Here is a 26711-nt window from a genome sequence, read left to right on the forward strand (position 1 = left end):
GTTTTTGGCTGGAATTGAGATCGGACACCATGTCGCGATTGGAAAACCCCTGATGTACCAAAACAGTGGAAACCCCCACAAATGACACCATTTTGGAAACTAGACCCCCGAAGGAACTTATCTAGATGTGTGGTGAGCACTTTGAACCCCCCAGTGCTTCACAGAAGTTTATAACGCCTGGGCGTGAAAATAAAAAATTCGTATTTTTTCCACAAACATGATCTTTTAGTCACCATTTTTTTATTTTCCCAAGGGTACCAGGAGAAATTGGACACCAAAAGTTGTTGTCCAATTTGTCCTGAGTATGCTGATACCCCATATGTGGGAGAAAACTACTGTATGGGCACACGACGGGGCTCGGAAGGGAAGTAGTGACGTTTTGGAATGCAGACTTTGATGGAATGGTCTGCGGGTGTCATGTTGCCTTTGGAGAGCCCCTAATGTACCTAAACAGTGGAAACCACCCACAAATGGCCCCATTTTGAAAACTAGACCCCCTAAGGAACTTATCTAGATGTGAGGTGAGCACTTTGAACCCCCAAGGGCTTCACAGAAGTTTATAATGCCCGGGCATGAAAATAAAAAAATCGTATTTTTTCCACAAACATGATCAATTAGTCCCCAATTTTTTTATTTTCCCAAGGGTAACAGGAGACATTGAACCCCAAAAGTTGTTGTCCAATTTGTCCTGAGTACGCTGACGCCCCATATGTGGGAAAAAACTACTGTATGGACACACGTCGGGGCTCGGAAGGGAAGTAGTGACGTTTTGGAATGCAGATTTTGAGGGAATGTTCTGCGGGTGTCATGTTGCCTTTGGAGAGCCCCTAATGTACCTAAACAGTGGAAACCCCCCAAAAATCACCCCATTTTGGAAATGAGACCCCCTAAGGAACTTATATAGATGTGTGGTGAGCACTTTGAACCCCCAAGGGCTTCACAGAAGTTTATAATGCCCGGGCATGAAAATAAAAAAATCGTATTTTTTCCACAAACATGATCAATTAGTCCCCAATTTTTTCATTTTCCCAAGGGTAACAGGAGAAATTGGACCCCAAAAGTTGTTGTCCAATTTGTCATGAGTACGCTGACACCCCATATGTGGGAGAAAACTACTGTATGGACACACGTCGGGGCTCGGAAGGGAAGCAGTGATGTTTTGGAATGCAGACTTTGATGGAATGGTCTGCGGGTGTCATGCGCGTTTGGAGAGCCCCTGATGTACCTAAACTATTGAAACTCCCCACAAGTGACTCCATTTTGGACACTAGACCCCCCACGGAACTTATCTAGATGTGTGGTGAGCACTTTGAACCCCCAAGTGCTTCACAGAAGTTTATAACGATCGGACGTGAAAATAAAAAAAATCATTTTTTTCCACAAAAATGATATTTTTGCCCCCAATTTTTTATTTTTCTAAGGGTAACAGGAGAAATTAGACCCCAAAAATTGTTTTGCAATTTGTACTGAGTAGGCTGATACCCTACATGTGGGGGTAAAACACTGTTTTGGCGCATGTCAGAGCTTGGAAGGGAAGGAGCACCATTTGACTTTTTCAACTCAGAATTGGCTGGAATTGAAATCAGACACCATGTTGCATTTGGAGAGCCCCTGATGTGCCCAAACAGTGGAAACCCTCAATTCTAACTCCAACCCAAACCCCAACACACCCCTAACCCTAATCTCAGCCCTAACCCTAACCCTAGCCCTAACCCTAGCCCTAACGCTAGCCCTAAACCTAGCCCTAGCCCTAACCCTACCCTAACCCTAACCCTAGCCCTAACCCTAACCGTAATGGAAAAATGGAAATAAATACTTTTTTTTATTTTATTATTTTTCCCTAACTAAGGGGGTGATAACGGGGGGTTTGATTTCATATTTATGGCGGTTTTTATGTTTGGCAGCTGTCATAGGCTAAAAGACGCTTTTTATTGTAAAAATAGTTTTTGCATCACCACATATTGAGAGCTATAATTTTTCCGTATTTTGACCCACCGAGTCATGCGAGGTCTTATTTTTTGCGGGACGAGTTGACGTTTTTATTGGTACCATTTTCGGGCACGTGACATTTTTTGATCGCTTTTTATTCCGATTTTTGGGACGTGGAAAGAACAAAAACCAGCGTTTCATGAATTTCTTTTGGGGGGTGCGTTTACACCGTTCCGCGTGCGGTAAAATTGATAAAGCAGTTTTATTCTTCGGTTCAGTATGGTTACAGCGATACCTCATTTAGTTCGTTTTTTATGTTTTGTCGGTTTTATGCAATGAAAACTATTTTATATAAAAAATAATTTTTTTTGCATCGCTTTATTCTGCGAGCTATAACTTTTTTATTTTTCGCTGATGATGCTGTGTGGTGGCTCGTTTTTTGCGGGACAAGATGACGTTTTCAGCGGTACCATGGATATTTATATGCGTCTTTTTGATCGCGCGTTATTACACTTTTTGTTTGGCAGTATGATAATAAATCATTATTTTTTGCTTCGTTTTTTATTTTTATTTTTTAAGGGGTTTGCTAAAGGGGTTAACTAATGGGACAGTTTTATAGGACGTGTCGTTACGGACGTGGCGATACCTAATATGTGTACTTTTATTGTTTTTTTTTTTTATTATTTTCAAAAAATGGATTTATTTGGGGGAATATTTTTTTTTTTTTGTAATTTATTTGGCGATTTTTTTAAAATTATTTTAACACTTGTTTTTAATTTTTTTTTTTTACTTTATTAAATAGTCCCAGGCGGGACATCACTGTTCTGTGACAGATCGCTGATCTGTCACATCACAGATCACTGTGACAGATCAGCGATCTGTCACAGGCAGTGCAGAAGGCTTCCTCATGCCTGCGCTTTGCAGGCACTGAGGAAGCCAGCTTCCTGCAGGCCCCCGAAGGCCCCCGTCGCCATCTTGGATTCGGGGGCCTGCAGGAAAGGAGCCCCCTGCAGCAGCGCTGCACATTGCGCTGCCGTGGGGGGCTCAGGGAAGCACGGAGGGAGCCCCCTCCCTGCCGATGCTTCCCTTTAACCACCGGTACACCGCGATCATGTTTGATCGCGGTGTGCAAGGGGTTAAAGTGTCCGGGGCGGTCCGTGACCGCCCCTGACACATTGTGTCGGGTGTCAGCTGTGATAATCAGCTGACACCCGGCCGCAATCAGCGGCGCTCACCACGTGGGCGCCGCTGATCGCGGTAGAAGTACTATCCCCAGGGCCGCCATCAGGGCATGACAGGCCTTACATGTGTATGGGGCCCGGTGATTAGGGGGGCCCGACCACGCTGGAAGCCCGATCCGCGCTGGGGCCCCCCTACATTTTATTCAGGCTTCTGCAGCTTTATTTTAAATTCAGACTCAGCACCTGCCGGGCCCCTCGGGCAGCCCCCCCACACCATGGTCCAGCCAGCGCCGAAATCCCCCCCTGCACAATGGTCCAGCCACAGCTCCGCCCTCACCTGATGTCACACACTGCTCTGCTCCTCCACTTCCTCATTCAGTCAGTGTGCCACGTGGGACTGGGAGAGGGAGGGAGCCTCGCCGCTGGAGCACAGCCAGATAACAAGGTAAGAAGAATTTTTTTTTTTTTTTGAGAGTGGCTATCCAGGAGGTCCGGGGCAGAATGCTGGACGCTGGGGGCAGAATGCTGGGGGCAGAATGCTGGACGCTGGGGGCAGAATGCTGGGGGCAGAATGCTGGACGCTGGGGGCAGAATGCTGGGGGCAGAATGCTGGATGCTGGGGGCAGAATGCTAGGGGCAGAATGCTGGATGCTGGGGGCAGAATGCTGGGGGCAGAATGCTGGACGCTGGGGGCAGAATTCTGGGGGCAGAATGCTGGACGCTGGGGGCAGAATGCTGGGGGCAGAATACTGGTCACTGGGGGCAGAATGCTGGATGATGGGGGCAGAATGCTGGGGGCAGAATGCTGGATGCTGGGGGCCGAATGCTGGGGGCAGAATGCTGGACGCTGAGGGCAGAATGCTGGGGGCAGAATGCTGGATGCTGGGGGCAGAATGCTGGGGGCAGAATGCTGGGGGCAGAATACTGGTCACTGGGGGCAGAATGCTGGATGATGGGGACAGAATGCTGGACACTGGGGGCAGAATGCTGGGGGCAGAATGCTGGATGCTGGGGGCAGAATGCTGGGGGCAGAATGCTGGACGCTGAGGGCAGAATGCTGGGGGCAGAATGCTGGACGCTGGGGGCAGAATGCTGGGGGCAGAATGCTGGGGGCAGAATACTGGTCACTGGGGGCAGAATGCTGGATGATGGGGGCAGAATGCTGGACGCTGGGGGCAGAATGCTGGGGACAGAATGCTGGACACTGGGGGCAGAATGCTGGGCGCTGGGGGCAGAATGCTGGGGGAAGAATGCTGGATGCTGGGGGCAGAATGCTGGGGGCAGAATGCTGGATGCTGGGGGCAGAATGCTGGGGGCAGAATGCTGGGGGCAGAATGCTGGACATGGGGCAGAATGCTGGACGCTGTGGGCAGAATGCTGGATGCTGGGGGCAGAATGCTGGGGGCAGAATGCTGGACATGGGGCAGAATGCTGGGGGCAGAATGCTGGGGGCAGAATGGACATGGGGCAGAATGCTGGACGCTGGGGCAGAATGCTGGACATGGGGCATAATGCTGGACACTGGGGGCAGAATGGACATGGGGCAGAATGCTGGACACTGGGGGCAGAATGCTGGACATGGGGCATAATGCTGGACACTGGGGGCAGAATGGACATGGGGCAGAATGCTGGACACTGGGGCAGAATGCTGGACATGGGGCATAATGCTGGACACTGGGGGCAGAATGGACATGGGGCAGAATGCTGGACGCTGGGGGCAGAATGCTGGATGCTGGGGGCAGAATGCTGGATATGAGGGCAGACTGTGTCAGACGGGGCAGAATGCTGGACATGGGGCAGAAGAATGCTGGACACTGGGGCAGAATTCTGGACATGGGGCAGAATGCTCGAAGCTGGGGCAGAATGCTGGAGACTGAGGCAGAATGCTGGACGCTAGGAGCAGAATGCTGGACATGGGGGCAGGCTGTGAGCTGGGGCAGAATGCTGGACGCTGCGGGCAGAATGCTGGACGCTGGAGGTAGAATGCAAGACACTGGGGCAGAATGCTGGACATGGGGGCAGAATGTGACAGTGAGACACAGGAGGGGCAGAATGTGACAGTGAGACACAGGAGGGGGCAGAATGTGACAGTGAGACACAGGAGGGGGCAGAATGTGAGACACCGGGCATGATTGGAGACAGATGGGGCAGGGTCATGGGGCAGGATGGATACGATTTAGACAGATTGGTCAGGAGGGGAGATCATATGGGGCAGAATCGATACTGATGAGGGTGGGATGGGAGAACATATGGCTGAAGCCAGGAATGAGACACACGGGGGTCAGGATGGGGATATTATTACCATAGGGGCTAATTAAGGGATATTATTACTGCAGTGATGTATTTATTTTATTTTCTTGAGGATACTGTTGTAAATGGGGGGGCGGTCCTGTTACTGTGTACAGTGATACTATGTCGCCTTTTTTTCTTCATGTGGTGTAATGTAGAAGTTGGGAAAAAATAAGTAATGTGTTCTGCAAGTGGAGCTCTAGATAACTGTGTTATTTCCTGCAGAGACAAGTGCTGGCTGGAAGACGTGATGGCGATCTGTGCTGGATGAAAGATGAAAACCAAAGATGAAGGACTTCACCTAGAGACATCACTGGTGAGTTAGTGTGTTACCTGTACACTTACACTATATACAGAGGTCCTGTGTATAATGTCACCGGTGATCACTGTGTTACCTGTACATTATATACAGAGCTCCTGTGTATAATGTCATTGATCACTATATTACCTGTACACAGACACTGCATACTAAGTACAGATCTTGTGTGTATAATGTCTCTTATGGTCATAGTATTATGTTTTTTTTATTAATGTCAGTATTGTAGTATTCAGTCTCCATGTGGTGGTAATATGTGGTCTGGGCGTGGTGCAGTGGTATTTGTCCCTTGCATATTCTATTATTTGGTCACTTTGTGGTGGTAATTTGCGGTCTGTTCATGGTGCAGTGATATTTGTTCCTTGTATGTGATATTATTCGGTCACTATGGTAGTAATATGTGGTCTGGTCATGGTATGGCGGTATTTGTTCCTTGTATGTCTTATTATAGGTCACTATGTGGTGGTAATATGTGGTCTGGACATGGTGTAGCGGTATTTGTTCCTTGTATGTGGTGGTAAGTTGTGGTCTGGACATGGTGCGGTGGTATTTGTTCCTTGTATGTGATATTATTGGTCATTTTAAAAAATTGAAAAATAAATAAAAATATACCTAAATTGTATTGCATATTTTAACAAATATTTAATAGGTTACAGTAGAGTAGGGCCTGGCCAAAAGTGTCTACCCTGTTATGGTGGCGGCTTAAAACAATCTTTTGGCCAAAGCAAAAGCTGCTGGCTATATGTGTGACCTGGTGATGGGAACTGTTAATGTGTGATAGGTGAGAAGTGGAGTTTTTCCAAGAGAGAGCGGTGGGACTGTGGACAGTTCGAGGGGTGGAGGCGGGGCTGGATGGAGCCTGGGCGGAGTCTAAAGGGGGCCCCGAAAATTTTGCCAGTATGGGGCCCCGAAATTCCTAGTGGCAGCCCTGACTATCCCGTCCATGGGCATAGGGGCCCGGGTCCCATGGACGGGATAGTACGTCTGATGTCAGGAAGGGGTTAAGATCAAAACTGTGTGGAAAAGTATACAACCATAATGCTCCATTGTGAATGACACAAAACATTTGGAGTTAACTAGAAATTTATATGCAACTATTATCTAGTGATAAATTGCCAAATGTGGAATAGCTCTTAGGCAAAAAACCCCTCAAAATTCTACTTACTACACCACTTGGCATCAAAATTTCTATTCAGGTCCACTCCATAACAGGTGCCATTATTATATGGTGCTCTATTCTTTCTCCACAGACGTTCCTGTTTTTGAAGAAATACAACTTTTGGTTATTGTCGTTAATTTGATTGCCCCTAATGGGGTTATTCCAATTCAGAAAACTTTTGTCTACCACTTTACTTAATTTAAAAAAGCAAACCAAACTTAACTTAGGCTGCTTTCACATATCAGTTTTTTGACATCAGTCGCAATCTGGCAATTTTTGAAAAAAATGGATCTGGCAAAGGATGCCGCCGGATCCGTTTTTTTTTTTCTCATAGACTTGTATTAGTGACGGATTGCGATGGATGGCCTCATGGTCCGTCGTTCGTTGGATCCGTCAAAAATTTTTTGTCCGGAGGCCTGACACGACGCACGAAGCAACGTTTTTTGTGTCCGTCGAAAAATCGGACAGCGATGGATCCATCGCAGTCCGTCGTTTGCTAGAATGAAAGCCTATGGGCACAGGATCCGTCATCGTCCGTCAAATGACGGATGCCGGTGACGGATCGTTTTTTTATGCTCCTGACAGGTTAAAACACCAAAGAAAGAATAGATACTGTATATACACATAGAATACATATCATATACATACATATATATATATATATATTTACACACACGTCATTGAGACACCCACACACACACACATATACAGTACATACAGTCATGGCCAAAAGTATTGACACCCCTGCAATTCTGTCAGATAATATTCAGTTTCTTCCTGAAAATGATTGCAAACACAAATTCTTTGGTATTATTATCTTCATTTAATTTGTCTTAAATGAAAAAAGCACAAAAGAGAATGAAGCAAAAAGCAAAACATTGATCATTTCACACAAAACTCCAAAAATGGGCCGGACAAAAGTATTGGCACCCTCAGCCTGATACTTGGTTGCACAACCTTTAGCCAAAATAACTGCGACCAACCGCTTCCGGTAACCATCAATGAGTTTCTTACAATGCTCTGCTGGAATTTTAGACCATTCTTCTTTGGCAAACTACTCTAGGCCCCTGATATTTGAAGGGTGCCTTCTCCAAACTGCCATTTTTAGATCTCTCCACAGGTGTTCTATAGGATTCAGGTCTAGACTCATTGCTGGCCACCTTAGAAGTCTCCAGTGCTTTCTCTCAAACCATTTTCTAGTGCTTTTTGAAGGTGTTTTGGGTTATTGTCCTGCTGGAAGACCCATGACCTCTGAGGTAGACCCAGCTTTCTCACACTGGTCCCTAAATTATGCTGCAAAATTTGTTGGTAGTCTTCTGACTTCATAATGCCATGCACACGGTCAAGCAGTCCAGTGCCAGAGGCAGCAAAGCAACCCCAAAACATCAGGGAACCTCCGCCATGTTTGACTGTAGGGACCGTGTACTTTTCTTTGAATGCCTCTTTTTTCTCCTGTAAACTCTATGTTGATGCTTTTGCCCTAAAAGCTCTACTTTTGTCTCATCTGACCAGAGAACATTCTTCCAAAATGTTTTAGGCTTTTTCAGGTAAAGTTTTGGCAAACTCCAGCCTGGCTTTTTTATGTCTCGGGGGAAGAAGTGGAGTCTTCCTGGGTCTCCTACCATACAGTCCCTTTTCATTCAGATGCCGACGTATAGTACGGGTTGACACCATTGTACCCTAGGACTGCAGGGCAGCTTGAACTTGTTTGGATGTTAGTGGAGGTTCTTTATCCAACATCCGCACAATCTTGCGTTGAAATCTCTTGTCAATTTTTCTTTTCTGGCCACATCTAGGGAGGTTAGCCACAGTGCCATGGGCTTTAAACTTCTTGATGACACTGCGCACGGTAGACACAGGAACATTCAGATCTTTGGAGATGGACTTGTAGCCTTGAGATTGCTCATGCTTCCTCACAATTTGGTTTCTCAAGTCCTCAGACAGTTCTTTGGTCTTCTTTCTTTTCTCCGTGCTCAATGTGGTACACACAAGGACACAGGACAGAGGTTGAGTCAACTTTAATCCATGTCAACTGGCTGCATGTGTGATTTAGTTATTGCCAACACCTGTTAGGTGCCACAGGTAAGTTACAGGTGCTGTTAATTACACAAATTAGAGAAGCATCACATGATTTTTCGAACAGTGCCAATACTTTTGTCCACCCTCTTTGTTATGTTTGGTGTGGAATTATATCCAATTTGGCTTTAGGACAATTCTTTTTGTGTTTTTTCATTTAAGACAAATTAAATGAAGATAATAATACCAAAGAATTTGTGTTTGCAATCATTTTCAGGAAGAAACTGAGTATTATCTGACAGAATTGCAGGGGTGTCAATACTTTTGGCCATGACTGTACATACACATATATATATATACACATACATACATACACAGTATGTGTGTGTGTGTATATATATATATATGAATAGAAACTGCGGACGGCACCGCTATTACCATATATCAGCTGATGGTATGTGTCTGGCAGCAGGCTGTCATCCAATGCTCCTGGGTGCTTGACCTCGCAGCGATCAAATCATTGAATCCAAGTATAGGAAAGGTCGCACTCGACAGGATAAAATATAGCTCCTTTATTGACACATATTTACATGTCAGGTCAGAGTGGTGTGGCAAGAGTGTTCACAAGCTGACAGCTTGTGAACACTCTTGCCACACCACTCTGACCTGACATGTAAATATGTGTCAATGAAAGGGGCCTTATCCTCCCTGGGTCCAGTGTTGTGCTATCGGACACAGCGGTGATGTCATGTCGACACTTCTGCAGCTAATCAATGAGCTCAGTGTCTATATCTATATAGATGGCACAAGCCATCAAACCCAGTATTAAGCCACGCTCAGACATACAGTATTTGGTCACTATTTTACATCAACATTTATATGCCAAAATCAGGAGTGGAGCAATCAGAGGAAAAGTAGAATAGAAGCACTTCACCACTTCTGTATTTTTCACCCGCTCCTGGTTTTGCTTTACAAATACTGAAGTAAAATATTGATCAAATGCTGAACATGTGATCGTGGCCTTATCCTCATTTTCACACCTTGTCATTTTTATAAATCAGCTTTTAATCTTAATATAATAACAACAATAATAATAAAGAATCATTTTATTTCTATAATGCCAACATTATCTGTGGCATGCTGCAAATTGCTATTTATACAAATCCTGCATTTTCAATAAAATTAAAAAAAAAAACAGAAATTGGATCAGAACTAGAAACTAAGCGGAGTAGCAAAAGGCCACCGGAGAATAAAGGGTGGTTAACAGCGAGTGATCTACTAGCTAGAAGACTAAATCTACACCAGCAAGCTAGAAAAATACCAGAAATAAAACTAATCTACTTTATTCAAAATTAGATTTAAAAAGGACTTAGTCCATTCATAAAAAATGTACATGTACAAAAAGACAAACACTTACAAGAAAAAACCGCTCTGTCAGATGCGGTAAGACCAAACTTTTAAACACCTTACCGGTATACCCTTAGTGTCGTTATCCAACTATACATAGACACCCCCTCAGAGTATCCGCTTAGTGTAAATTTCTTTTGAGAAATCACACTCTCATGGTGCTAGAAAAATGTCTTTTACAGATCCATTGTTCTTTATGTGCCACTTCTGTGTAACATACATAATCATCACTAACAATGATCCTGGACAAATTTCGTAGTAACAGCCTTATTTCAATGATCACCTAAAAATAAAGAATGGCATAATATACAGTCTGTAATTATGAAACCAGGGTGTGAACCTAGACATTCCTCTTTAGATCATACAGTTCACCACCTTAACAGATTTTTTATGTCATCTAGTATATCATGGAAAGATCTCACCCAAATCTTTACATTCATGGGTTCCTCCATGTGACGCTCCCTTCTCCCTACGCGTTTCACCAACCAGATCATCAGGGGAGTACTGAGTACAGCGTTATGCCTACATGAGAAAAATGCCATCACTGGGCTGTTCATTTACCCGCTTTTTATAGCATGCACTCTTCAGTGTGTTCCCGCCTCATAAAGATGGGCGGGTGTATGCCCGTGACCACTTCCTGTTTCTGTGTCACTATAGTGACAAGCCCGTTACTCATATATTCCTTCACATCACTTACTCACTTCCTCACATAGCATATTAGTAGTATGCGATTACATCGACCTCCATTTAAAACACATGATCGTGCGCACTCTTTTCGGGTTGCATAGTAACGCACTGACGTCATCTTTCTTTAGCGCATGCGCATTCTTCTTTGTCACGTCCAACCCTCTTTCTTACGTCACGGCGCCTATTCACTTCCATCATTATATCAACATCAGGGGAATTACCGCGCCTGCGCACTCCCAACCATAGCCGCTTCTTTGCAGGCTTTAACTTCTTAATGCACGCAAGTCCCTTACCGCACCTGCGCACTCCATAAACAGCCGCTTCTTTGCAAGCTATAATTTATAAATGCACAAAAGTCCCTCCTATCACAGGATTATCTTATGGGAGCACTTATAAATTTATATACCCTTAACATGCACATCTATTAACAGTTCTTTCTCATCTGTCAAATGAATGGGATTAGTATTATTTAACAAAACGAAGATGCATAGGGGCTTTAGTGTTTTTTAGCCGATCAATATCAATCTATACCCACATATAGTTATGATTGATATCTACCGCCATCAGATAATGAATGGCATATAAATACTTCACATTGTAGTCACCAATTATAACTGAAATGCTCACTATCCAATCCTCAAATATACATGTGGGCATAAATCTTACCCTTGTACAGGAATGGGTTTCACAGTCATTTTGGGCATATTTCAATATTTACTATCCAGTTTTGGGACTTTTAGGATACTGAAAATATTAAACTCCATTAAGTAACCCCTAAAAAATCCTCTCAACTATCCCGAGCGATCACTCAAGACAATGTACAGTACTAGACTCAGACTCGATACATCTACCTTCCAGAAGAGACTTCTTATCTTCTCTTTATCCTATTCTATTTTTATTCCTAAGTTTTAACTCCGTGTTTAGACAAACAAAAAAAGGGGGGGAATAACCCATTAGAGAAGTATAACTCCTTTGGATTCCCTCCCGAGTAACCACACTACCCTTTAACCCCTATACAGGGATCTGGTTTTACGTGGGGCACAATGGAGCTTGTCCTCCGGGGCTCACATCTCATTGCATATGGGTCAGTAAATTACAAAAAAGCCGTAAAAGATAGTTGGTCATTCAGGCCTGTTGGTTGGAGTGTTCTCAGCCAGAAAATCCATCTACATTCCCTTTGGAGGATCGCTTTGTCCCAATCTCCCCCTCTATGGGGGTAAGGAACTTTCTCGATCCCAACAAATTGAATTTTGCTATGATCACCCTGATGTATCCTATTGATGTGGTTTGCTATAGCTGTATCTCTTTGGTTCACCACATCACCAACATGTTCGCGTATTCTCTTCCTGAATTCCCTTCTTGTTTTCCCTATATATTCAATCCCACATATGCACGTTGCCTTATAAATCACTCCAGTAGTTCGACAATTTATAAACTGTCTGATGGTATAAACTTTCTTGTTGTTCGTACTCCTAAAGGTTTTCCCTTGTGTTACTGACTGACATGCAATACAGTTACCGCACCTATAGCAACCTTTTACCTCTCCTTCTAGCCAGGTACGTGCTTGAGTCTCTCTAAAGTGACTGTGCATTAGTCTATCTTTTAAAGATTTGTTCTTTTTGTATGTTACTTGTGGTTTAGAACCTAAAATTTTCTCTATATCCATATCCATTTTGAGAATTGGCCAATGTCTTTCTAAAATTTCTTTAAATTTTACTGATCCATTCGAAAACCTAGTAATGAAACGTGTGACCTCTTTATCTTTCCTTTAAATTTATAAGTGCTCCCATAAGATAATCCTGTGATAGGAGGGACTTTTGTGCATTTATAAATTATAGCTTGCAAAGAAGCGGCTGTTTATGGAGTGCGCAGGCGCGGTAAGGGACTTGCGTGCATTAAGAAGTTAAAGCCTGCAAAGAAGCGGCTATGGTTGGGAGTGCGCAGGCGCGGTAATTCCCCTGATGTTGATATAATGATGGAAGTGAATAGGCGCCGTGACGTAAGAAAGAGGGTTGGACGTGACAAAGAAGAATGCGCATGCGCTAAAGAAAGATGACGTCAGTGCGTTACTATGCAACCCGAAAAGAGTGCGCACGATCATGTGTTTTAAATGGAGGTCGATGTAATCGCATACTACTAATATGCTATGTGAGGAAGTGAGTAAGTGATGTGAAGGAATATATGAGTAACGGGCTTGTCACTATAGTGACACAGAAACAGGAAGTGGTCACGGGCATACACCCGCCCATCTTTATGAGGCGGGAACACACTGAAGAGTGCATGCTATAAAAAGCGGGTAAATGAACAGCCCAGTGATGGCATTTTTCTCATGTAGGCATAACGCTGTACTCAGTACTCCCCTGATGATCTGGTTGGTGAAACGCGTAGGGAGAAGGGAGCGTCACATGGAGGAACCCATGAATGTAAAGATTTGGGTGAGATCTTTCCATGATATACTAGATGACATAAAAAATCTGTTAAGGTGGTGAACTGTATGATCTAAAGAGGAATGTCTAGGTTCACACCCTGGTTTCATAATTACAGACTGTATATTATGCCATTCTTTATTTTTAGGTGATCATTGAAATAAGGCTGTTACTACGAAATTTGTCCAGGATCATTGTTAGTGATGATTATGTATGTTACACAGAAGTGGCACATAAAGAACAATGGATCTGTAAAAGACATTTTTCTAGCACCATGAGAGTGTGATTTCTCAAAAGAAATTTACACTAAGCGGATACTCTGAGGGGGTGTCTATGTATAGTTGGATAACGACACTAAGGGTATACCGGTAAGGTGTTTAAAAGTTTGGTCTTACCGCATCTGACAGAGCGGTTTTTTCTTGTAAGTGTTTGTCTTTTTGTACATGTACATTTTTTATGAATGGACTAAGTCCTTTTTAAATCTAATTTTGAATAAAGTAGATTAGTTTTATTTCTGGTATTTTTCTAGCTTGCTGGTGTAGATTTAGTCTTCTAGCTAGTAGATCACTCGCTGTTAACCGTCTTGATACAGGCAATGGCAGGTTTCTTGACTACAGGCATTGATACAAACATATGGATTACAGAGGCCAAAGAGGTATTCTCTGATAAGGTGTTTACACAAAAAAGATATACTCCGACATATAGTGCAGCTTTTAAGGAACTTGATAAAATTTATAGAGATCAGATAGCCTCATGGTGGGAGGTTCAAAGTCTAGAAAATTACATACGATCAGGTATTGTACCTCGTCATCTGAGGATTACCCTCACCCCAGGGTTTAGGTATAGGAGCACGTCCTTACTCACTAAGTGGGAGAAGGAAGCAACAGAGAGTTCGATCAGATTTATGAGACTCCTCTTAGAGGAAGAAAAAAGTAATCTTAATAAACTTACAGAATCCCTGAGAGATCAGATTGAGATCACGAAAAAGTACTCGGGTGAGTCTGATTTTACGGTAAAAGAGGTCAATTTACAGAATACTCTAGAGAAATTTCAGTATCATCTGAAAGAGAAGAAACATAAGCTGTATAATAGGGATCTCCAAGAATTCAGAGATAACAAAGCCTACTCAGTACAAGTGGTCAGAAATAACAGACCAGCAGAAACTGATATATCCTCATCTGAGGCAGAATTTTCTGACACTGAGAGTAGATCTAGGCATTTCAGAGGTAGAGGAAGAGGAGGACAAAGGGGTAAATTTAATAGAGGCTCCCATAAGAGGTCACCGAAGAGGGATTTTTTATTGCATGTCAGTCAGTAACACAAGGGAAAACCTTTAGGAGTACAAACAACAAGAAAGTTTATAGCATCAGACAGTTTATAAATTGTCGAACCACTGGAGTGATTTATAAGGCAACGTGCATATGTGGGATTGAATATATAGGGAAAACAAGAAGGGAATTCAGGAAGAGAATACGCGAACATGTTGGTGATGTGGTGAACCAAAGAGATATAGCTATAGCAAACCACATCAGTAGGATACATCAGGGTGATCATAGCAAAATTCAATTTGTTGGGATCGAGAAAGTTCCTTACCCCCATAGAGGGGGAGATTGGGACAAAGCGATCCTCCAAAGGGAATGTAGATGGATTTTCTGGCTGAGAACACTCCAACCAACAGGCCTGAATGACCAACTATCTTTTACGGCTTTTTTGTAATTTACTGACCCATATGCAATGAGATGTGAGCCCCGGAGGACAAGCTCCATTGTGCCCCACGTAAAACCAGATCCCTGTATAGGGGTTAAAGGGTAGTGTGGTTACTCGGGAGGGAATCCAAAGGAGTTATACTTCTCTAATGGGTTATTCCCCCCCTTTTTTTGTTTGTCTAAACACGGAGTTAAAACTTAGGAATAAAAATAGAATAGGATAAAGAGAAGATAAGAAGTCTCTTCTGGAAGGTAGATGTATCGAGTCTGAGTCTAGTACTGTACATTGTCTTGAGTGATCGCTCGGGATAGTTGAGAGGATTTTTTAGGGGTTACTTAATGGAGTTTAATATTTTCAGTATCCTAAAAGTCCCAAAACTGGATAGTAAATATTGAAATATGCCCAAAATGACTGTGAAACCCATTCCTGTACAAGGGTAAGATTTATGCCCACATGTATATTTGAGGATTGGATAGTGAGCATTTCAGTTATAATTGGTGACTACAATGTGAAGTATTTATATGCCATTCATTATCTGATGGCGGTAGATATCAATCATAACTATATGTGGGTATAGATTGATATTGATCGGCTAAAAAACACTAAAGCCCCTATGCATCTTCGTTTTGTTAAATAATACTAATCCCATTCATTTGACAGATGAGAAAGAACTGTTAATAGATGTGCATGTTAAGGGTATATAAATTTATAAGTGCTCCCATAAGATAATCCTGTGATAGGAGGGACTTTTGTGCATTTATAAATTATAGCTTGCAAAGAAGCGGCTGTTTATGGAGTGCGCAGGCGCGGTAAGGGACTTGCGTGCATTAAGAAGTTAAAGCCTGCAAAGAAGCGGCTATGATTGGGAGTGCGCAGGCGCCGTAATAACCCTGATGTTGATATAATGATGGAAGTGAATAGGCGCCGTGACGTAAGAAAGAGGGTTGGACGTGACAAAGAAGAATGCGCATGCGCTAAAGAAAGATGACGTCAGTGCGTTACTATGCAACCCGAAAAGAGTGCGCACGATCATGTGTTTTAAATGGAGGTCGATGTAATCGCATACTACTAATATGCTATGTGAGGAAGTGAGTAAGTGATGTGAAGGAATATATGAGTAACGGGCTTGTCACTATAGTGACACAGAAACAGGAAGTGGTCACGGGCATACACCCGCCCATCTTTATGAGGCGGGAACACACTGAAGAGTGCATGCTATAAAAAGCGGGTAAATGAACAGCCCAGTGATGGCATTTTTCTCATGTAGGCATAACGCTGTACTCAGTACTCCCCTGATGATCTGGTTGGTGAAACGCGTAGGGAGAAGGGAGCGTCACATGGAGGAACCCATGAATGTAAAGATTTGGGTGAGATCTTTCCATGATATACTAGATGACATAAAAAATCTGTTAAGGTGGTGAACTGTATGATCTAAAGAGGAATGTCTAGGTTCACACCCTGGTTTCATAATTACAGACTGTATATTATGCCATTCTTTATTTTTAGGTGATCATTGAAATAAGGCTGTTACTACGAAATTTGTCCAGGATCATTGTTAGTGATGATTATGTATGTTACACAGAAGTGGCACATAAAGAACAATGGATCTGTAAAAGACATTTTTCTAGCACCATGAGAGTGTGATTTCTCAAAAGAAATTTACACTAAGCGGATACTCTGAGGGGGTGTCTATGTATAGTTGATACAGGAAAGATGTATATCTTTGTACCGTGTTAGCCAGTAGATAGAAAAATATTCAGGATTGAGAGTCCTCAGTAGTTGATACCTTTTAATGGCTAACTGAAAAGATGGTAATACATTGCAAGCTTTCGAGACTACTCAGGTCTCTTCATCAGGCTAGACTAATACAAAATCTGAAGTCACATATTTATGCACAATACAGCCTAGAAAAAATGCAATAGATAAGACAAGTGACGTGAAGCAGAACTATCAATATGGGAGAGGGAGAAACATAAATATAAACATTGGACCAGTTCATAGATAAGGAGTCTGGATGTTTTATGGTCCTCTGATTGGGGTCTAGTACACATAATATGTATTTTAGAAAATCACATATAAAATCAGACTATACATCATACATGTAAACATAATAGACAGAAAAAACAAATAGAGGAGACATGAAGGTAGGTAAGGAATAGGCTAGGGATCAGTATAGAACTTGGGAAAGCTGGGTAAATGAGAATCACAAATGCGTAGCATTTAGGTGACACCAAGAAAGAAACACTGTGGATAGTTGTAAGGTATATGTCAATAGCATTAAGTGCCATTAATTTAAGCGCATGTGTAAAGGGGTGGGTTTAATAATGTTCAGTGCAGTATTTATGTCCTTTCGCTTACTGGTATTGCTACATGTTTTATGTACTTGGAAAAAAATACTCCAAAAAGACATTGTTAACCCATCACCAGTAATATACTTATAGTGGGCCTCAATAGTAATTACAATAGAGACGACTCCTTAGCCGTCACCAAGGCAAAGCAGGAATCACAAGACGCGCGGATGTCACTGGGGGACGGCCGGCGCCTCTTATGTATTGAAACAAAAATATAGTCTCTGACCTACTTATATTTCAGTAGGATTGTCTATTTGGATTTTTTGATTATCATCAGTGCTGACCTGTTCTTCTATTGGCTCTGGGTTACCTAGTTATTAGATTCCTCACTTAAGCACATTTTAAACTTGTCGTGTTCTCTTCTATGTGCCTTCTTTTTGGATAAAATAAAAAACTGACTTTATTTAAATAGCTTTGGACTCCAATGTTTCTCCTGTTTTTCATGTTTTATGCACTACCTAATTTGTTATGGTACTGCTAACCCTTCTGGGTATTACCACTACTGTGTTTTCATGTTCCTGATTGTTTACAGTGTAGTAATGTTTCATGTATAGTATAGGGAAAGCGGAGTACTCTTTAATGGACTCTAGAGGGGGCACTCTAGCATACAGAATACTGTCCACATGGCCTATAGGCCCAGGATGGCTCGGCAGCCACGCAACGTTAAGTAGCTGCAGCCCACATTATCCATGGCCACTGGGCATCATTGCAGTGGGCCAGCACAGGAGTAATATGTGGCGACTCATAGCCTGGGTGAATGCCTTTAGGGCGAGAGTCAGTTGGAGTGAGGAACTGAAGGAAGTTGGAGCTTCTAAGGGAACGGTACAGATGGACTGGATGCATTACCAGAAGCAACCAAACTGGGTGGTTGATGATTTCAAGTCTGGGGTGAAACAGGCAGAAGGGATTGTCATCATGGCGAGGATAGGCTAGGAAGAATCTGGGGAGCAGTCTAAGGTGGTCCGGTCCGGACGTGTGCGGCACAGAAGCGTCAGCGAAGTAGGGAAAGATGAGGAAACAAGTGAAGTTGAATGTGAATTCCATGATGTGCCAACTAGTTGATAAAGTGTGTGTGACTGCTGTGCCCCTGGAAGATGACCAGAAGAAGAAGCAAGTAGTTCCTGTATCTGGAGAAGATTTTGCAGATGAGGTGCAGGTACACTTGAAGTGGAATACAGTTTTCCGTGAGGGAAGGTCGGGACACAGATGCTTCAGTGTCTCTGGCCATGACTACAGTCCTGACCTCCCCTTATGCTTACCCATGGTAGGTCCAGACCACACAGAACTTAGAATAAACTAAAAAGTCACCAAAGTATATTACAAGTTGAACACTCAAAATATAGGAGTCTTTTTGCTGGTTTCTAGGATGGGATGGAATGTGTCATGCTCCAGGACGGGATTTCGCTTTGGTCCGTCCTGGTTAGACCATGGGTTAATTGTGCTGCCTCTCTGACACCTAGGTCCGGTGTCAGTTATACTCCTGCCCTCGGCTGAGTTAAGTGACCTCTTGTATACGTGTGCCTTGTGCCTGATAACTTGTTGCTTGTTTGTTTGTGATCCGATTCTGTCCCTGTTACGAGTTCTGCCTGACCCTCTTGTACTGCACTGTCCTCTCGTGTATGACCCTCTGCTTGTGACTCGACTGCTCGTCCCTTTGGTACTGCACCGCCCTCTTGTGTATGACCTTTGGCTTCGTCTGACCACCCATCTGCTTGTCTCTCCTGTACCTTGTTCGCCTGTATTGTGTATGATCTCTGGTTTGCCTGACTCTGAGTGTTCTTGCATTTCAGTAAGCGGGACGCTAAGCCCCACCCCCTTGTGGTCACGTGACCGTAGGTCTCGTGACTGCTTGCTAATACTTCAGCGTTCAGGTCCTGTGCATCCGTACTTTCCAGCTGTTACTGTTCCCGGGACCCCTACAGCACTGGTGAGTCCCTGCTCAACGGAGGCTGCATGCCGGCGCTGTCAGGAACCTGATATTATAATTGACCCATACCATTTTTTTTTTTCTCTGCTCCCATTCACCTGTGTGTGTGATGGATCCTATGCATGCTCTTTCTGAGCAGGTTAAGCACCTGACGCAGATGTCTCAGAAACTCCTTGGAAAACAACGAGTCCTGGCTCAGTCTCAGCAGCTGATCACCGACACTGCAGGGGGTTTTTTCATCGGGGGCTCGGGATGTTACATTAATTTCCCTGGAGTCTCTGGTTAAATTACCGGATACCTTTTCTGGAGATAAAAATGAATTCAGAGTTTTCAAGGAGGGATGTAAGCTTTTTTTTTTTCCTTAAGACCACACTCTTCTGGGGATGAGAGTGGGGGTCATTATGTCTCTGTTAAGGGGAGCCCCCCCAAGCTTGAACTTTCTCCCTTCCTACCACAACCCCTGAGCGTATGACTGTGAATGCATTTTTTGAGGCCCTGGGGCATATTTATGATGAGCCTGATTGGATGCGTATGGCTGAGGACATGCTGATGAGAGTTTGCCAGGGGAAGCACTCAGCCGAGTGGTTTTGCTCCGAGTTCAGACTCTGGGCTGTTGAGGTCTGCTGGAATGATGCCGCCCTCCGGGGGTTTTTCCGTAGAGGACTGTCTGAGCATCTGAAAGACGCCTTGGCTCTCCACCCCCGCCTGATTCCCTGGAGAAGGCTATGATACAGGCGGTCCGAATGGATCGCAGGTTACGGGCGAGGGGAGTGATTCAAACAGAGACATCATTATTCTCCCAAGGAAGGGGAGCCAGTCCTACATTGAAAATCACGGAGATGGGAACCATCGACCTCAAAGAGAATGAAAGGAGACAACGGCGCGTGGGAAAATGCTGTTTTCACAGTGGCGATTCTGGACATTGGAAAAAGGATTGCCCCTCCCGTCCACTAACCAACAAGTGACTGAGCCCGGGAGATTATCATGGAGGTCACCCAGGCTCTCAGGTACCCTTTTCTGCCTTCTCTAAAATGTTGTTGCAAGTGAAACTTTGTTGTGGGAGTGTCTCCACATCCACTTCTGCCTTCGTGGATTGCGGATCGTCATTGAACTTTATTGACTCTGAATTAGTGTCCAGGTGTAAGTTAGGGACAGTTAGGTTGGAGACTCCTATTCACATTGTTGCCATTGACAAAACACCACTGGTTAAGAATGACATTATGTTTCATACTGAAGAGTTTCTCCTTAAAGTGAGTTCCTTGCACCAGGAACGTATTTCATGTTTTGTAATGAACAACCTGCCTGTTATGATGAGTCACCGAAGGAGGAAAAAACAAAATACTAGCTAAGTCCAGAAAAACCAGAGAGGCTGGCAGCTATCAGATTGCAGACCCCTGAACCTATCCACAACAACTAGCAGTAGCCGTGGGGGGTTCCTACGGTGCCCTAGACCCCTCGATCACAGCCGGAGAACTACATAGCCTAAAAACAGAAAGGGGAAAAACTAAACTGCCCCAGAGCAGACCCCAAAGCAATAGGCAGCCCCCAACATATAATGACGGTGATGCAAGATGAAAACACTAACACAGATAGAAAGATAGGTTGAGCAAATGATGGGGCCCAAGTTAACTAAATAGGACAGGATAGGAAAGCCTTTGTCTGCCATCCGCAAAAACCCTATCCAAAATGTGCCAACCGACTGATAGGAAAAACAGGCCCTGAAGTCGCTAGGCTTCAAAAGACTATATCAGCACTCAGGTATATTCTGATGACAGAGCAAAAGAGCAACAGATCAGAGACAAAAATGGAATTCAGCTCACCCCCAGCCGGGGATGGCAGAACTCCCAAAAAACAAGGCAAAACAAAAACAAAACTGAAGTGTACAAAGCAGAGCAGAAAAACTTAGCTTTGAGATGCAGGAATCAGACTGGTCTCCAAGAATCCAGCAGGATCACCAGCAAGGCAGAAGGGCGTCGGCTGCCTTATATCCAGTCCTCAATTACAGCCACCCAGTCATCATCTAGCTACCCAGGTGTTTGGTAATCAGCCTCTCTTCCTTCTTTCACCAGAGGAGGGAGTTCATCAGACCTCAACGATGAAGGGAAAAATGAACTCACAACACCTGCCTGCGGGACTGGTGTTGGGGTTCCCCTGGTTATATTTGGATAATCCTGTGATTAATTGGGAATCTCAAGACATTGTTAAATGGGGTCCCTATTGCTCTGAGAAATGTCTTGTTTCTGTGTCTGTGTCGTCCGTGGGTCTGGAAGGTATTCCGGAGTGCCTGATAGACTATATGGACGTTTTCTCTGAAAAAGAGGCTGAGGTTTTACCACTACACCGCCCATTTGATTGTGCCATTGACCTAGTTCCTGATGCTAAATTGCCCAAAGCCCACTTGTATAACCTCCCGGGTCCGGAACGGGCTGCGATGAAGGAATATATTTCCGAGAGTCACCGTAAGGGACATATTCATCCTTCTGTTTCTCCTGTGGCAGCGGGGTTCTTTTTTGTAAAGAAAAAAGACGGTAGTTTACGCCCATGCCTCGATTTTCGTGAGTTAAATAAAATAACTGTGAGGAATACGTATCCCCTTCCACTTATTCCTGATTTATACAATCAGTTGTCCGGAGCTAAGTGGTTTTCGAAATTAGATCTACTGGGAGCGTATAACCTTATCCGAGTCCGGGACGGAGATGAGTGGAAAACCGCTTTTCACACTACTGAAGGGTTGTTTGAAAATTTGGTCATGCCTTTTGGCCTGACCAATGCTCCAGCGGTCTCCCAAAATTTCTTAAATCATGTGTTCTCTGATTTGATTGGACGTTTTATGGTGGTGTATTTGGATGACATTTTAATCTACTCTCCTGATAAACAGGCTCACATTGGTCATGTTCGGGCAGTTCTCCAAAGGCTCCGGGAGAACTGTCTTTTTGCTAAACTTGATAAATGCTTATTTTTTGTTCAGGAACTGTCCTTTCTGGGGTTCATTGTGTATGCTGAAGGGTATCGCATGGATCCTAATAAGGTGCAGGCCATTGTTGAGTGGGTTCAACCTTGTGATTTGAAGGCCCTGCAGCGTTTCCTAGGATTTGCCAATTACTATCGTAAATTTATAAGGGGGTTCTCACAGGTGGTTAAACCCCTCACAGACATGATTCAAAAGGGGGCTGATATCAAGAATTGGTCAACCGCAGCGGTAGCGGCATTTCAGTTTTTGAAAAAATGTTTCATGTCTGCCCCGGTTCTTATTCAACCGGACCCGTCTGAACCATTTATTGTTGAGGTAGACGCCTCAGAGGTGGGGGTGGGGGCGGTATTGTCCCAGGGACCCGCCACTTTGACCAATTTAAGACCTTGCACCTTTTTCTCAAAGAAATTCTCCCCTGCGGAGAGAAACTATGATGTGGGGAATCGGGAACTTCTGGCCGTAAAATTGGCCTTTGACGAATGGAGGCATTTTTTGGAGGGGGCTGTCCATCCTATAACTGTAATCACGGACCACAAAAACCTAGCTTACATTGAGTCAGCTAAAAGGTTGACTCCCAGACAGGCTAGATGGTCACTTTTTTTTTTTCCCGATTCAACTTCTCGATCACTTTTCGGCCAGGATCCAAGAATGTCAGAGCGGATGCATTGTCACGCAGTCTAGACCCGGTGTCCCCCCCGGAACCTCCATCCTCCATTCTTCAGCCTGGGGTGGTGGTGGCAGGTGTTTCTAATGTGTTGGAATGGGAGATTCGGGAAGCCCAGTCTCTTGCAGCTCCAGCTAAGCCGGTGGATAAACTTTTTGTGCCAGCTCAGTTTCATCTCAAGGTCCTCCAGGAGTACCATGACTCAATTCTGGGTGGACATCCAGGGATCTCGGCCACCCGGAAGGCCATTGCTAGAATATTCTGGTGGTCTTCTTTAGCCTCTGATGTTGGGGAGTATGTGTCTGCGTGTGAGGTTTGTGCCCGTGCTAAAACTCCCCATAACCGGCTGGCCAGGGAATTGGTACCACTGTCAATTCCTGAGAGACCATGGACTCATCTGTCCATGGATTTCATCACCAACCTTCCCCCCCTCCAAGGGTAATACCGTTGTCTGGGTTGTAGTGGACAGGTTTAGTAAGCAGGCACATTTTGTACCTTTGGCAGCTCTACCTAATGCGGAAACATTGTCCAGATTGTTTGTTGAGCATGTGATGCGGTTGCATGGGGTACCCTTGAATGTGGTGTCTGATAGGGGAGTGCAATTTGTTTCCAGATTTTGGAGAGCTTTTTGTAAGAGGCTGGGTATTGGTCTGTCCTTTTCATCCGCCTACCATCCAGAGACTAATGGGCAGACTGAGCGGACCAATCAGTCTCTGGAGCAAATTCTGCGTTGCTTGACCTCAGCCCGACAGGATGATTGGTGTTCTGTGTTACCGTTGGCTGAGTTTGCATTTAACAACTGCATTAACCAGGCTATGGGTACATCTCCATTTTTCTGCAATTATGGGTTTCATCCTCATTTTGGAGAATCTTCCCGTTTGAATTCTGGGTGTCCTGGGGGATGAGACGATCCAGCGGTTGGGGGAGGTATGGTGGGAGGTCCAGAATAATATTACGAAGGCCCAGGACAAATTTAAATTTTTTGCGGACAAAAAACAATCCGTGGTCCCAGTGTTTCAGATCGGGGATAATGTATGGTTATCCACCAAGAATATAAGGCTCAAGGTCCCCTCTGTGAAGCTTGGACCCAAGTTTATAGGTCCCTATGAAATTACCGAAGCAGTTAACCCGGTGGCTTTTCGGTTGAGTCTCCCGCCATCTCTACGGATCCCTAATGTTTTCCATAAGGCCCTTTTGAAACCTGTGAGGTCCGGTGGGAAGGGATCATCAGCTTCCCCACCACCGCTTTTGGTAGACGGGCAGTCGGAGTACGAGGTGGAACGAATTGTCAACTCCAGGTTGGTCCGTCGTGCCCTTCAATATCAGATACATTGGAAGGGCTACTGTCCTGAAGAACGCTCGTGGGTTCCTGCTCGATCGGTTCTTGCGGATCGGTTGATCCGAGCCTTTCATGCCAAGTCCCCTGAGAGACCTGGGGGTCCAGTGGCCCCCCATTGAGAGAAGGGCCCTGTCACGATCCAGGACGGGATTTCGCTTTGGCCCGTCCTGGTTAGACTATGGGTTAATTGTGCTGCCTCTCTCTGGCAGAAGGAGGCTATTTAATGCTCACTGGACCTAGGTCCGGTGTCAGTTATACTCCTGCCCTCGGCTGAGTTAAGTGACCTCTTGTATACGTGTGCCTTGTGCCTGATGACTTGTTACTTGTTTGGTTGTGATCCGATTCTGTCCCTGTTATGAGTTCTGCCTGACCCTCTTGTACCGCACTGTCCTCTCGTGTATGACCCTCTGCTTGTGACTCGACTGCTCTCTGCTCGTCCCTTTAGTACCGCACCGCCCTCTTGTGTATGACCTTTGGCTTCGTCTGACCGCCCATCTGCTTGTTCCTCCTGTACCTTGTTCGCCTGTATTGTGTATGATCTCTGGTTTGCCCGACTCTGAGTGTTCTTGCATTTCAGTAAGCAGGACGCTAAGCCCCGCCCCCTTGTGGTCACGTGACCGTAGGTCCCGTGCCTGCTTGCTAATACTTCATTGTTCAGGTCCTGTGCGTCCGTACTTTCCAGCTGTTACTGTTCCCGGGACCCCTACAGCACTGGTGAGTCCCTGCTCAGCGGAGGCTGCATGCCGGCGCTGTCAGGAACCTGATAGTATGAATCTGAGGTAGAATGTTGTAAATAAAAGAATAATTGTGACTATAAGTGACATTATATTGATAGATAAATACAACAATACTGATTATCTATAATAAAGTAAAACAGTAAAGTGCAAGTGTAAATGGAGTACTATCTCTTTGTCACAAAGGGTCATCAGTGTCTGAATACATCCCTACATTTTGTATGGCCATCAATAGACCATCACATTTAGGGTAAGAATGTAAAGTAAAACAGAATTATTGCTTACCCATATTTTGAAGAGAATGATTGCCTGCCATAAAAACCCTGACATGCGTTTCACTATTGCTTTGACAAGGAGTAGAGTCACTTGAATGTGATGGTCTATTAATGGCCATATAAAAATGTAGGGATGTATTTAGACATTGGTGACCCTTTGTGACAAAGAGATAGCTCTCCTTTTGCATTGGACTTTATTATTTTCCTTTATTAGAGATACTCAGTATTGCTGTCTTTATCTATCAGTATTATGACGAATTGTATCAAGTCAATTATGGTCACTATCATTCTTTGATATATAAACATTATTCCTCAAATTACATGTGAAAGAGTATGTGTATTTATCATATTTGACTGTTTTCGCTCTTTTTTTTTTTTTTTCACCAATTGTTGGTCACACTATCCTATCCCATAAACCAGCAAAAAGACTGCTTTCATTTGGGTTTTTGCGTAGCCTTTTTCACTTGCATACAATCGGGTGGACCTCAATATTTTAATTTATTATAATCTAATTTCAATAAATATTTTGTTTCAATATATGTTGATGAGTTTTTAGCTTAGGCCGGAGTCACACTAAGGCCGGTTTCACATTAGCGCTTTTTCAGCGCGCGCACGGCCGGGGGTAGCTCCGCCCCCGAGCCGGCTCTCTGCCCGGCGTGCCCGCCCCTTGCTTGTAGCGCCGCCTACTAGCGGACAGCGGCGCCTGCGATCGGCGCACCCTATCTTTAGCATAGGGTGCGCAGATCGTGCGCAGGCCGTGCGCTAGTTGCGCTTTGACCTGCGCTGCGCACTTTTGACGGTGCGCCGTGCGCGCCAAAATCCGAAAAGGGTGCGCAGCGCAGGTCAAAGCGCAACTAGCGCACGGCCTGCGCACGATCTGCGCACCCTATGCTAAAGATAGGGTGCGCCGATCGCAGGCGCCGCTGTCCGCTAGTAGGCGGCGCTACAAGCAAGGGGCGGGCACGCCGGGCAGAGAGCCGGCTCGGGGGCGGAGCTACCCCCGGCCGTGCGCGCGCTGAAAAAGCGCTAATGTGAAACCGGCCTTACCTGCGCAAATTACGGTCCGTAGTTTACTTGCGTAATACGGATGAATGACCCCTAAATAGTGCTCCGTAGATCATCCGTAAGCAAGGTGAGGTCGCGTATTTTGCGCATGTCTGCATCCGTATGTAATCCGTGTGGCTTCCGTATGCAATCCGTATGGCGAGATTTTCTCGCAGCCTTGCAAAATGGATATTTAACGGTTTTGAGGCCTGCAAACAATTTAAATCATTAGCCTGCACCCTATTTAGACATTCAGAAACAGGTGGCTGCCTACATTCTGTCCATTTGT

At 44.5% G+C, this 26711-nt stretch overlaps 1 pseudogene; it reads right to left on the bottom strand.

Moving 5' to 3' along the window:
* Positions 1 to 26711, bottom strand: part of LOC141067759 (carboxypeptidase O-like) — a 1273696-nt pseudogene that overhangs the window by 163108 nt on the left and 1083877 nt on the right.

Source organism: Dendrobates tinctorius, unplaced genomic scaffold, assembly GCF_039654945.1.
Source record: "Dendrobates tinctorius isolate UK_male_01 unplaced genomic scaffold, ASM3965494v1 ptg000254l, whole genome shotgun sequence".
In the NCBI taxonomy this organism is placed as follows: domain Eukaryota; kingdom Metazoa; phylum Chordata; class Amphibia; order Anura; family Dendrobatidae; genus Dendrobates; species Dendrobates tinctorius.